Source organism: Notamacropus eugenii, chromosome 1, assembly GCF_028372415.1.
Source record: "Notamacropus eugenii isolate mMacEug1 chromosome 1, mMacEug1.pri_v2, whole genome shotgun sequence".
Lineage (NCBI taxonomy): Eukaryota > Metazoa > Chordata > Mammalia > Diprotodontia > Macropodidae > Notamacropus > Notamacropus eugenii.
Window position 1 is genome coordinate 662,174,598 of NC_092872.1, and position 12,787 is coordinate 662,187,384.

General features: G+C 42.4%; 1 protein-coding gene and 1 long non-coding RNA gene across 7 annotated transcripts in view; one reads left to right on the top strand and one right to left on the bottom strand.

The window, feature by feature from the left end:
• Positions 1 to 2,844, bottom strand: part of SOCS5 (suppressor of cytokine signaling 5) — a 69,962-nt gene extending 67,118 nt beyond the window's left edge. For 3 of the 6 annotated variants that reach the window (XM_072635684.1, XM_072635681.1, XM_072635683.1), the window contains exon 1: positions 2,708 to 2,813. The gene's annotated coding sequence lies outside the window, so the exon portion shown is untranslated. Of the gene's footprint in view, positions 1 to 2,707 lie in introns of all 6 variants that reach the window. The other 3 variants (XM_072635682.1, XM_072635686.1, XM_072635680.1) reach the window with 2 other exon arrangements.
• Positions 2,845 to 3,147: 303 nt separating this feature from the next.
• Positions 3,148 to 12,787, top strand: part of LOC140521050 (uncharacterized) — a 48,994-nt gene continuing 39,354 nt past the window's right edge. Inside the window, exon 1 of the long non-coding RNA XR_011972765.1 lies at positions 3,148 to 3,314. This is a non-coding gene — a long non-coding RNA (uncharacterized lncRNA). The remainder of the gene's footprint in view (positions 3,315 to 12,787) is intronic.

The window sequence follows — 12,787 nt, forward strand, 5'->3', positions numbered from 1 at the left end:
CGACTGAAGGAAATGAGACTTCATCAGAATTAATTGTGGAACTATCAGAATTCTTAAATGATGACTAAAAATCCATTTTTTAAATTACTAAATTTTCTTTTTTTATGAGGGGTCAGCACATCATAATAGAAAGCTAGCCTTGCCAGAAAGACTTGAGTGTAAGTCCCACTTCACACACACATACACACTTAAGTTCTCTGCTCTAAGCAACTCTCTGGGACTTCAAATTGCATTGACAAAGGGTCTACTTTAACAACATGAACCAAAAAACCCATAATAGCTTTAAAGACTTATAAATGAATGCCAAAGAACCTTGTCTAGAATGAAATTTTAAAGTAAGAATGAAAAAAAAAGTCACTACTTGTAGCAGAGTTCTTCCAATTTAAAAAAAAATGGAGCTTTAAATAACAGCTACAGATGATACTTAAATGACTGCCTTCAAAGAGAGGAATTACTTAGCAAGAGTATTCTTTAAGTTGTCCAGTTAAAGGTAGTCAAGTTAATTTTCATTAGGAAAATGTCACAAATCAACTCTAGAATTCCCTAATAGAAATGAAATGGCAGTGACAATCCAGAACATGAAATAATCCAAAAATATTTTATAACTGACATTGGAATATATTTTACACATGAATGCACACATATACATACACAGAAGAAAAGCAGGTCCAGCATCAGAACACCAGCTTTGTCACTTTATGACCTTAGGTAAGTCACAACATTCTGAGCTTTAGTTTCGTTTATAAAACTTTAGGGTTGACCAGTGATTATCTCTGAAGTTCAGTTCTAATATGCCATGACTCTAGTTTTAAAATACTTGTAATTACCAACTTCACAGTGTTATCAAAATAAAAGCATTTAGGATCAATAAAAACTCCTATGCAAAATGTAAATTATTCACACAGGACACATATGTATGTATATATACATGTGTGTATATAAAAATTCTGTTGTATGCATATGCACATATAAATATACAACAAAATTCATATATTTTTATTAATGTTTGCAGATTTGCATTCATATGTTGAACAAACTGTTTGCATTCCATAAGCAGGAACTTTCCTGGCAATTGGCTTAGCTGAGGGAAAGTACAGAAAAACATTTTTGATTCAGATAAGCCTCAAAGTAGAACACATAAGTATGAATATATTATTTTTCAAGTCATTTTAGGACACTGTTCTATGCGCCAAAACATTCTCCCTAAGAAAAACCAAAGTTAAATTTTAGATACAATATGGAAAACAAAAATAATTGCTAACTAATAATGAAGAAATAGAAAACTGTCCATTAAAAAGCAACTGCCAAATCTTTATGGGTAATTTTTTCAGATACAGAAAAAATTGGTTTACAATTTTTTCCTCCATAAAGCTTTACTTTTATAGTATTCAACTAACTTTTGTATGTTATTTCTTTATACATACATATGCCTAAGCTCAAGAAGGCACAACGATTTTTCCAGTTTGGTTTATCTTAGTGAAATTTACAAAATTAATGGTAGGCCAGTAATTCATGTGCGCATTTTTCTGTTGCTTAATCAGATTTTAGATGAATGTTATGTAAAAGCAAGGTTATTAATCTTGAGAAAGCTTCTGACATTAGGAACCCCTACTGTTAGAAGACATTCAACCTGATTTTAGAAATGCTTTCTAGGGCCCTCAGCTACCACCATTTCCCTCCCAGTCATTAATAATTTTATGTCAAGCAACTAGAAAAAAATGTTTAAACCTATAGCTTTAAAGAAGCAAAATATGGTAAAGTATCATTTCCAAGCACATTCAAACAGATTATGGATTAGTGAAGTCCAAAAATTTTTTTAAAATGTAAGAACAAAACAATCCAGTGCAAACGTTAAATCGTGAGGTAGCTGAGCAAGTTCCTGAAGCTCGGAAGTGTGAGTTATTAGAAATTAGTGTGACATTTACACAAACCAAGACGCAAGCGCACAATCTAAAACAAGGAGCGATGGTCCAGCTCTTCCAGGAGCTCCTGGGTCCGAGAAGCACGTCCAGGTGTCAAAGCCGGCTCACGGCACCAAACCCGCCTCTTCCAAGTTTGGGGCATAACTCAGATCGGAGCTCAGCCCGTCTCTCGGGCGCTGTCTCTAAAGGCAGCCCCCTCCCCCAGCACCCTAGGGCTTTAGCCGCCCCCTCCCCAAAGTAGCCCTTCAGACAAACGCAGGGCAGAGTCCTCGCCACCGCATCCTTCGCCAACCCGCGTCAAACGTCCCGCAACCTGGACCGCTGGGCTCGGGACCCCCTTCCGAACCCGCCCACCACCCCCACCGCGGCCCCAACCTGGACCCTTCCCGACCTTCCCAGGACCCCCGCCAAAGTGGCCCGTCCAGCGGCCCGGGCCGGAGAGCCCACCTCCCTCCCCAGCTGCGCCCCGCTGGCCTCGCTCTCACGTCCTCCCAGGGCCCGGGATCCTTCGGCAATCGCAACCACAAGCCGGCCCCAAAAGGACGCCGCGCCACCCGAACCCCTGCTCTGCTCCCGGAGCCGCCCATCCCGGCCCCCGGGGCCGCGCAGGGGGCGCAGGCGGCACACGCCGGCGCGCGGGGGACAAGGGGACGCGATCGGCGGCGGCGGCGGCCCCGGGGGGACGAGGCCGGCGGCCGCTAGCGGCGGCGGCAGCGGCGCTAAGGGAGGAAGGCAACGGGGCCAGGGCCAACGGGCGGCGTGCGGCGAGCGAGCGCGAGACTCACCGGAGGGAGCCCCGGGGCGGCCTCCTCTAGGGGCACCTGCGCCCCGGCAGGACGGGTCCGGGCGGCGCGGCCAGGGTGCGGGCGAGTCCGGCTGCCGGCCCCGTCCCGACTTCAGTGACCGCCAGGGCGCCTTCCCGCTTCCTCCTGACTGAGCCTGGGGGCCCCGGCTGCACCGGATGCCCCCCTCTTCCTTGGTCACCTCCCCCTCTCCTAAGGCCCCCCACTCCCTCCTCAGCCTTTTCCCCTCCCCCCCAACCCCCACCGGAATGGAAAATACCTCCCGGGGCTGAGGGCGGGGGGGAGGGGCGGGGGGAGAGTATGGGAAGAAGGGGGAGGGCCGCAGTGAGGGGCAGCGCACCTCGGCCAATGGCGGAGGCCGCTTTTGAAGGGCGGGGCTGTTCCCAGCCAATCGGGAGGCGAGAAGGTGAGGGCTGGACAAGAACCGGGGGGACGGGAGGGGGGGAACGGGCAAGGGAAACGAGGAGGTCCGGCATCTCGGGCGCGCGCATTGAGCGGCTGCCATTTTGGAGTCGGGCAACGGCTAGATGCAGCCTGGTTCTATTCGCGAGGAAAGGGAGGAGCCAATCACGTTGCTAGACGGGATCACGTGAGTCTGTCATCAGGCAAAGTGGAAATGGGAAAAAAAGGATCGGAGTCACGTGGGATTAAGGAAGTGTCACGCGGGAGGGCGGAATCTGTCAGCTGGCGAAGGGTTGGGAGGTCGAGCAAAGGTTAGGGGTGGGGGAGGGGAGAGATGTCAGTACCTACCTTGACTGTTAGGTGGAAGGGTGGAAGCAAGGAATAACCATCCATATGACGCCTACTCTATGCCAGGCACTGTGCTGAGCACCTTACAGTTACTGCATTTGACGTAACAGCCAAGGGAGGTAGGTGCTGATGTCCCCATTTCACAGTGGAGGGAACTGAGGCAGAGAGAAGTTAAGTGACCTGTCCAGGGTCCTGCAGCCAGTAGGCTTAAGGTAGACGCTGATACTAAGTGACCCCGGGCAAATCGCTGAACCTCGGCTGCAGTTTCCCCATCTGTAAAATGGGGATGTGCTAACAGCATGAGGATCAAATGAGAGAACTGCAGCGTCTGGCAGTGCCTGGTGTAAACGTTGGCCGTGGTAGTACGGTAGTTGTACTAGTAGTAGTAGCAGCATAGCAGTAGCACTACTACTAGTGGTAGCAGCAGTGGTAGTAGTAATAGTGTATTGCGAGTAGTAGTAACAGTAGTAGTAGCAGTGGTAGTAGTGATGTAGTGGTAGTAGTAGCAGTAGTGATATACTAGTAGTACTGCTAGTAGCAGTAGTACTAGTAACAGTAAGTAGTAGTATATTACTAGTAGTAGCAGTGATGTAGCAGTGGCAGTAGTAGCAGTGATATAGCAGTAGTGGTGATCTAGCAGTAGTGGTGATCTAGCAGTAGCAGTCGTAGTGATATAGTAGCAATAGTAGTAGTGGCAGTAGTAGCAGTAGTGATGTAGTGGTACTACTACTAGTAGCAGTAGTAGTGATAGAGTAGTAGTACTAATCGTAGCCGCAGTAGTAATGTAGGACTAGTAGTGATGAAATAGTGATACAGTAGTAGTAGTAGTGATGTCGTAGTAGCAGTAGTAGTGACATAGTAGCAATACTACTGCTAGTCGTAGTGATCTAGTAGTAGTAGTAGTAGTGATGTGGTAGTAGAAGTATCAGCAGAGGCAGTAACAGTAGTAGTAGAAAGTGCCTCAGATCTTCCTGCCTCCAGGTCCACACTCTACCCCCTCTGCCACCTAGGTGCCTCTGGGTCGAAGGCAAAAGTTGTGAAAAATCAGTGTACACAATGGGAGTCAATGCCTTTTGGGATCCTGCAGACTTCTCTAGGGTTGGTGCCACTCAGCCAAGTCCCCAGACTCCTAAAAGGGGCCCTGTCACAGATTGCTGGCACCTCTTTTAGACAGTTCTTTCCCTTCTCCTACCTAAAACCTTCACCAGAGCTGCTCCTAAAATGGACTGTGTGGTGTTTGTCTTCCTGCCCCACCCTTTGGGGAAGGGCCAGCCAAGAAGCAATGACCAAAAAGCCAGGAGTGGTAGGGGGGCAATCACCCCACCTTTGCTGCTCCCATCCGCTAGGTAATCATGTTCTTTCCACCTTGTCTACAACAAATGTAACTGGAATGCCTAAGGTGCTAGGCCAGAAGAGTACAGCACCCTTGCACTGACAGACCTTACAAGCCAAGGAAGACTTTAAGAAGAAACCTTGACTCCACTAAACTAGCAGCCCCAACGGGTTCTGGTGTCTCCTTCCCTTAAAAAGAACACTCAATTGCTCCTCTTTCCAGTCTGGGTTAGGTAACAGTTGTGCCTGAAGGCAGAGGAATAAATGAGATAACCACAGAAGTCCCTTCCAGGCCCAGGATTCCATGATTCTGTACCACCCACATGTGGTAGCAGTTGCATGGTAAATATGATTTCACTTCATAGTGACAGGCTCACATGGGTACTTAAAAAGTACTCTTTGTTTCTGATGATCAAGCCCAAAGAACTGTGGGTAAGTTGCCAGGATAGGCTCCACAGGGGAAGGTTGCAGTCCCAGTCTCATTTATGTTTCCAGGCCTCTGGGTGTTGTACCCCCAACAGGCAAGGAGCTGGTGCCAGTTCCTTTCATATTCATTGTAATTAAGTCCAAGTTCTGGCAAAAAGTAGCACATAATTATGAAGCATTATTATGGTTTTTATTATTATTGGGCACCCAGCTGCCCAACCCAGGAAACCACAATGGTAAAACACTGAGAAGCCAAGGTCCTCTTCCCAGGTGGCATGAATTGATATCAGGTGTATTGGCATGTCATCCTAAAGTGGCACCAATGATCAGATGAGACCTAGCATCCTCTCTTTTGGCAAGACACATTTTCAAATTAATGAAAGAAAGAGATGTGAAAAAACATTTTAATAGCCCTGAAATATTTCCCTTCCTTCCTGTTCCAAATACAACGTAGAAATAAACATAATATAAATTAAAATTAGAAAAGAGCATAGGAGATGTCAAACAGAAGGACAGATGGTGAAAGAAGGAGGGATCTCCTTTAGGTGTGAGGTTTATTAACCTCACTGAGGAAGGAGGGAATGCCTGAGCTACTCATTAAAGGGAAGGATTTTAGCAAGTAGGGATATCAGTGAGTATTTATTAAGAGACTACCGCACGCTAGGCACTGAGTTAGTCAAAGACGTGAAACTGCCTTTTGTCTCAAGGAGATTCTATCCTAACAAGGAAGACACCATGAAGGTAAGTAATACTGAATATTTAAAATGAATACAATATAGGATTGGGAAGGAGTATGCAGGCAGCTAGGGGAATAATAAAGTCTTCATACGGCATTTGAGCTGAGTCTTGAGAGAAAGCAGGGATTCTGAGAGGCAAAAATGTGGAAATGGTACATTCTAGGTATGGGGGAAGAGTCAAAGGCATGGAACAGGTAGTTCAGTACAGCTGGATCAGGAGTAGCTGGAGGGAAGTGATGTGTAAGAAAACTAAAAAAGTAGGAAGGACCCCAGTTAAGAAGTCCTTTAAATGTCAAACAGGCATTTTCATTTGATCTTAGAGGTCACAGGAAGCCACTGAAGTTTAACAGATGGGAAACAATGTTCACATTTATTGCGTTTTGTCGAATTTTAGAACTGGAAGGGAATTCTATCATTTGAGAGTTGTGGAAACTGTGACCCAGAGGTTAGGTGACTTCCCCAAAGTCATTCAGCTAGCCAGTTGACAGAATTTAGGTCTAAAATGCAAAGCTGCCATTGTCCTCCAGGCTTCTTTTCAAGATAATAGAACTGATTACATATGGTACCAGTATTTTTTCCTGCTCTGATCTGTGATTTCACAAGTGTAGGGAATTTCCATGAATAAAACACATTCTACCAGTGTAAAGTTCTCCACCTTTTAGAGTTGCCTGGACACTGAGAAACTGACTAGCCAAGAATATGAGAAGGAAAGAATGGGTGAGAAGACTGGAGAAGTTTGAAAGGACTAGGCTGAGAGGAGGATTCAGCGCCATGCAACCCAACACTTGAACTAGATCTTCCTGTGTTCACCCCCCCTACACAATTAACTCTAGTAGTTCCCTTTTCTAGAGTCAAGGACACATCCCTTTTTGGCATATCCAGCTCTTACCAAGGCTGTTCTCTTCCTTCCTCTCTAGTACTGCGTGTTACTTTCCTGCATACATTCTACATTCAACCATCTTAGTCTATTGGCTGTTCCACACACACAATGCTCACTCTCTAGTATCCAGACCTTTGCACTGGCTGTCCCCTATGACTGGAATGCTTTCCCTTTGCACTGCTGCCTCTTGGAATACCTGATTTTCTTCAAGAATCAGTTCAAGCACTCCTTTCCTGGGACATTTCCTGGTAGCCTCAGCTGCTAGTGCCTTCCCACCTAAAGTAACCTCAAGTGCTTTGTATGTATCTTGTATGTAACTATCTGTGCATGTGTTCTCTTCTCTTTCAAGTTTCTTGAAGGCAGTGACTAGCACAGTGCCTAGAAGACACCATGTGCTTCATCAGTTGATGCCAAGTTGGCTCTAACAGTATAAAGTCATCTGGATTTTGTATGTAGTTTTAACTTCTCTATTAGTAAAAAATAACTACCACCATTGCTTAAAACCCCTATCCATTTCATTATCTCAGATATCCAATCACTATTTTTAGGTGGAAGGAAACTATAGGAAGTAGCAGTAGGTATCATAGAATCAGGTTGAGAGTCAAAATGAAAGGGGAATGTCTGTGGGTCTGTTTCTACTTATCATCCCCCCTACACACATCCCACAGACATATGCCTTCGGCTGATATCAGAAGGCAGCAAGGGGAAGGGATCCACTATTCTTTTTATGACTAGACCTATGACTTTTACCTAACTGTTATGTGGTAGTTGAATCCCATAAATCTGAGATTCTACTGCCAAAGTTTTTTGATAGAAAATTCTAAAGGCATTTTCTATCATGGTATGACTGGGTTGGTAAATAAAAATAACATCTTTGCAGGGTTGGTGAACATGTTCCAATGAGAGCAGCTGTTCAATGTGTTCCATAAATTGTACCTTTAAGCTATGCACAGGCTTTGAATTTTCCATAAACTCCTCACCTCCCTTAACAATAGTAGCATGGTTAATCTTTAAAAATCAAAAAAAAATATTGAAGAAAAATCCAATGTGTTATGTGCCCTGGTTAGATAAGTGTCGATGTCTAAAGAGTAATCCAGTTTTTGTCATTCATAATAGGGTAGTAGAGGTTCAAAGTATCAGTTGGAGGTTGTAGATTCCAAGTTGGAGTCCATCACACACAATCTTAGTACCCACATCTCTAGCAACAATCCAATCTTGATGTCACAAAAACCTCTTTAAATACATTCCATTAATATCCTCTTTGAGTTTTTCTTCCCAGGGATCCATCTTCTTCATGCTTGTCTGTGGAAATAGCTTTTAGGGTAGGGTGAGCAGACATGATTGTGGTCTCCAGATCCTCTTCCCTCACATACATTTCACTGGGCTGAGGAATTTTTTATCAGTTGATTTTCCATCTGAAACCTCCAATGATAACATGGAATTCCATGGAGAGCAAAAGAGCCATTTAAAATTAGATGTCAGTGAACTAAAATTAGGAGACTTTTTTAGGCTTATTGGCCATATATAATAGAATAGTCTATCTTTACTCCAGAGGGTTTAATTATAGCATTGGCAAGGGGGGTGAGGGGGAAAGCATTCAAGGTTAGTAAAAGAGTAACACATAGCAACCCAGAAGTCTTTTATTAGCACTAACTTCTTTCCCAGTGATCATAAAAATCAAAGCATTAGACTGAAAGGGAACCTGAGGTTCAGCTTCTCTTCATCCTCTTAGCTCTAAAGTAGGATGAAATCTCCTAAACCATCACAAATTATTTTTCCTCCACTCTTGGAGAAGACTTAGGGGGACATAGTCACTATCTTCAAGTATTTAAAGGATTTTAAAGTGAAAGATGGATTAGACTTGTCCTGCCTCAGTGGTAGGTAGAAGCTGCAAAGGGGCAACTTTAGAACTCATGTAAGGAAAATTTTTCTAACATCTAGAGCTATCCAGAAATGAATTGCTGCCTCAGGAGGCAGCAGCTTCCTCTTCCCTGAAGGTTTTAGATAAAGGATTGGTTGATCACTTATTTGCTACCCCACTAGGGGGAGTCTTCACATGCTTGGGGTAGACACCCCGAACTTACAAAGGGTGAGCCACTTGGTCACCCTCAGCGTGGTTTAGGCTGTGTGCCAAGACAGTTTTGCCAGAGTGTGGCTGCTACACATGCTACAGCTTCTTAGAACCACAGGTGAGAGTTGGGTGAAAGGTGAACACAAAGGTGGATGAGCAGTTCTGAAAAGGGCTCAGCAAGCCCTTACACCAGAAGTGCTAGTCCTCCTTGAACTCCTCATATACCCCTCATGGAGCTTACATTCTAGTAGGAAGACGATGCTAATGCAAATAACTTTAGCAAACAATATTACCTAAATGCACCAGAAATGTGTAAAACAATGCTTTTTGGATTTGGAAAGCATCTTGCTTCTAATATGGGATATCAAGGAAAACTTCCTAGAGCAGAAGACATTGGAGTTGGGTTTTGAGCAATAGGTAAAGAATTTAGCAGGCAAAGTTAAGAAGGGAAAAAATAAATGTGATTTTTAAAGGAAGATTATAAAAATCAGGCCAGAAGAGTAGCAAGACGCTGTAGATTTCCAGTCATGAGACACCAGAACCAATGAGGGGCTGAAGAGATGTAGTGATATCAGCAGAGAGAGATGGACAAATTAGAGGAACACGAAGACAACAGGATTTGGTGACTGTCTAGAAACAGAACATGAGGGAAAGGGAAGACAAATAGCAAACCAACTCTACAATTTTTTAAGAGTTTGGCAATGAAGGGGAGGAGAAAAAAGGGTGATAGTTTAAGAACATGGCAGGATTAACATCACTGACCTAAGACAATGTTTATGAATTTGAGCTGAAAGGCACTTGCATGTGCTTGGCATAGATATCCCCCTAACTTACCGACCAGCTTGAGGGCTGTCAGTTACCCTCAACCTGGTTTAGGCTGTATACCGAAACAGTTTCACTAGGTGTGCCTGCTGTACATGCTACAGCTTCCTGGAGTCACAGGTGAGACTTAGGTGAAAGTGGACACCAAAGGAAGATGAGCAGCCCTCACACCAGAGGGGCCAGTCCTCCCTTAATCCCAGATCGGACATCAAACATGCCAAGGTCACCCACTGCAGCCTGGTCATTGACAGTTGTCCTGACCTTTTATCTTACCACTGAACTTTGATAATTCTGGAAGTGAGAGTGAGACTGATGACTTTGTGCAACTCCTCCTCAGTTAAATCTAATTCACGGATGAATCAAGACATCACCCTGTGAGATCACTGGTCCTCTTCAAAAGTGAAGGATCAACCACCACCACCACAAGTTCAATGAGGCCAAGGACAGTGTCTTACTGATGGCTTTGGATTCTGAGGAGCTGGGTCCTAATTCAAACTCTATTATTTAATAGCTGTGTGACTTTGGTCATTTTGCTTAACTTTTTGTGCCTCATGTATCTCCTTATTACTGAATGATAGACTGGTAGCAACCTGTGGTGATGATGGGTATTTCCATAGCAGAATGATCCCTATAATAAAATTACAGATTCTTTTTTATCTTCCTATATCTGACACCATGTCATGCATGTCATGTCATGTTGCATCACATCATGTCATTTTACATTGTGTTACATGCATGGCATGCCACCACCTTTCATTATATGCATATGACATTACCCTCACATCACCTGTTATCATATTATATCATGTATGCTGCTTGACATAAGTCATGTGATATAAGGTATCATGTTGCATCATCTCATGTAATCACATGTCACAGCATTTCCATGATAGTCACTCTCACCATGTCATCACATGGCACTTATCATAACATGTTGCTTATTGTATCTTATCACATGTATGCCATGTATATTCATTAATACTTGACAGGATGTGACATCATATGTTGCATAACATGATGGTAATGTGTTGCATAACATGATGGTAATGTCATATTTTGTGATATGTTAATATATTATTTATATTTCATCATGTCATTCTGATCCCATGCCTATCGTTTTTGTAATACCCTCTATTCTGGTCCCATTATTTGCCTATATTTTGTTTGGTCAAATAGACTTATATATCATGTCATGTCATCACATGTACAATTTCATTGAAACGACTAACCTACAAAAAACAACAGCCCTTATTTTATTGAGGAGCCAGATATCTGTGAATCTGTTTGGGGGTGCATGACAGTCCCTCAGGAATGCACTCTACTATTCAGCATTTTACATCTTGCTTCTAAAAATACTAATTTAGCAATAGATTACATTCATCAAAGCAGAGTATCCAGAATGATACCAATGATGATAAGGTAGCTTGAAATCGTAGCATTTGAAGATTGCTTGAAAAAATTGAAATTGGTTAGCCTGGGGTAGAAAAGGCTATCTTTATGTGGTAAAGGGTCGTCATGTAGAATATAAATTAGATTTGTTTTGCTTGGCCCCAAAGTACAGAACTAGAATGAATGGGTGGAAGTTGCAGAAAGGAAGGATTTGGCTCATTGTAATAATATCCAGAGCTGCCCCAAAGTGGAATGAATGCCCCACTTTGGGAGGCCTCACTGAAGTTCTATAAGGTGAGATGAGGAAATGTTGTAGAAGAGATTACTGCTCAGGTGTGGGCTAGAATAGTTGTCCTCCAAGGTCCCTTGTTACTGAGATTCTGTGAGTCTAAGAAGCTCCATGGAACCTTAGTATTATTTTTAAAATTACAATTTCATATATATGTATATATATACATATATGTGTATATATAGTGTATGTGCACCTGTATATACACATATATAAAATCCAGAAAATGTGTATGTATACATATATGTATATTATGTATATCATTGATAGTGTGATATAGCAGAATGTACACTGGATTTGGAGTCAAAGAACCTGGAATTGAATCCTACCTTCCCATTTAGCATGTGTGTGACTTGGGACAAATTAATGTCTCTGAGCCAAAATTTCCTCATATTGGTAAATGGGTCCAATTTACTTCCATTGCCTACTTCACAGGGTTGCAAGAAAAGCACTTTGTAAACCTTAAAGTACAGCATAAAAACAAATTATAATTGTCATCATTCGTTTGTGCCTTTGAATAGGCATGGAACCTTTGGAAGTCATGTAACTACTTCAAGCCTTAGTTTTATGAATTGAAAATCATACCACCTGCTAACAAGCACCTATGAAATTTATAAAATAAGCATTCTAAAATTCTTCAATGAACACATGTTGTTCTAGACACAATAACAGAACACCATCAGTAAGCACTGTTCTACTGGCACAGTGCAAATATTGGTATTTTTAAAACTAAAGCCAACTTGAGTGATATCAATGCCTCAAAATTCACTTTAAAAAAACTATAGGCAGTTACTGTTATTTCAAAATTAGATAACCTTTTTTAAGAGAATTTTATAAAAATATTCCTTCATATATTATTTAGTAATTTAGAGAACATTGTGTTATATTTAAAATTATCTTTATAGAGATCTTATATATAAAATGTAGAATTTATGATACTGTTCATCATGGATGCAGTCTATCTTGAATCTTTAGAATTAAATACAATATTAATTATCTTATCAAGATGATGCTTCTTAAGGCCTTAAAAAGATGTAATTATATTACATATTTGCTCTCACTGAAATTAAAGCTCAGCTAAAATCAAGATTGATTTTGATTTATTTAATTGATGGGAAATGGGAAAAAAATTAGACCAGTCCCGATGATTATGGACCTGAATCAGAAACGCTTTAGAAACAACTCCATTCACTGCTAACACCAAACTAGTATTGACTCCCTAAAATAAACTGGCTCAGTTCCTTGTAAGAGGAATACTGGGTAAGACCATCTGTTCCTTTCTTTAATTTTGACAGTGCTCACTAGACCAGTACAAGCACTGAAAGAGTTACTGAATGGAAAAGAAAAAACCGGTGCCTGCCTAGGC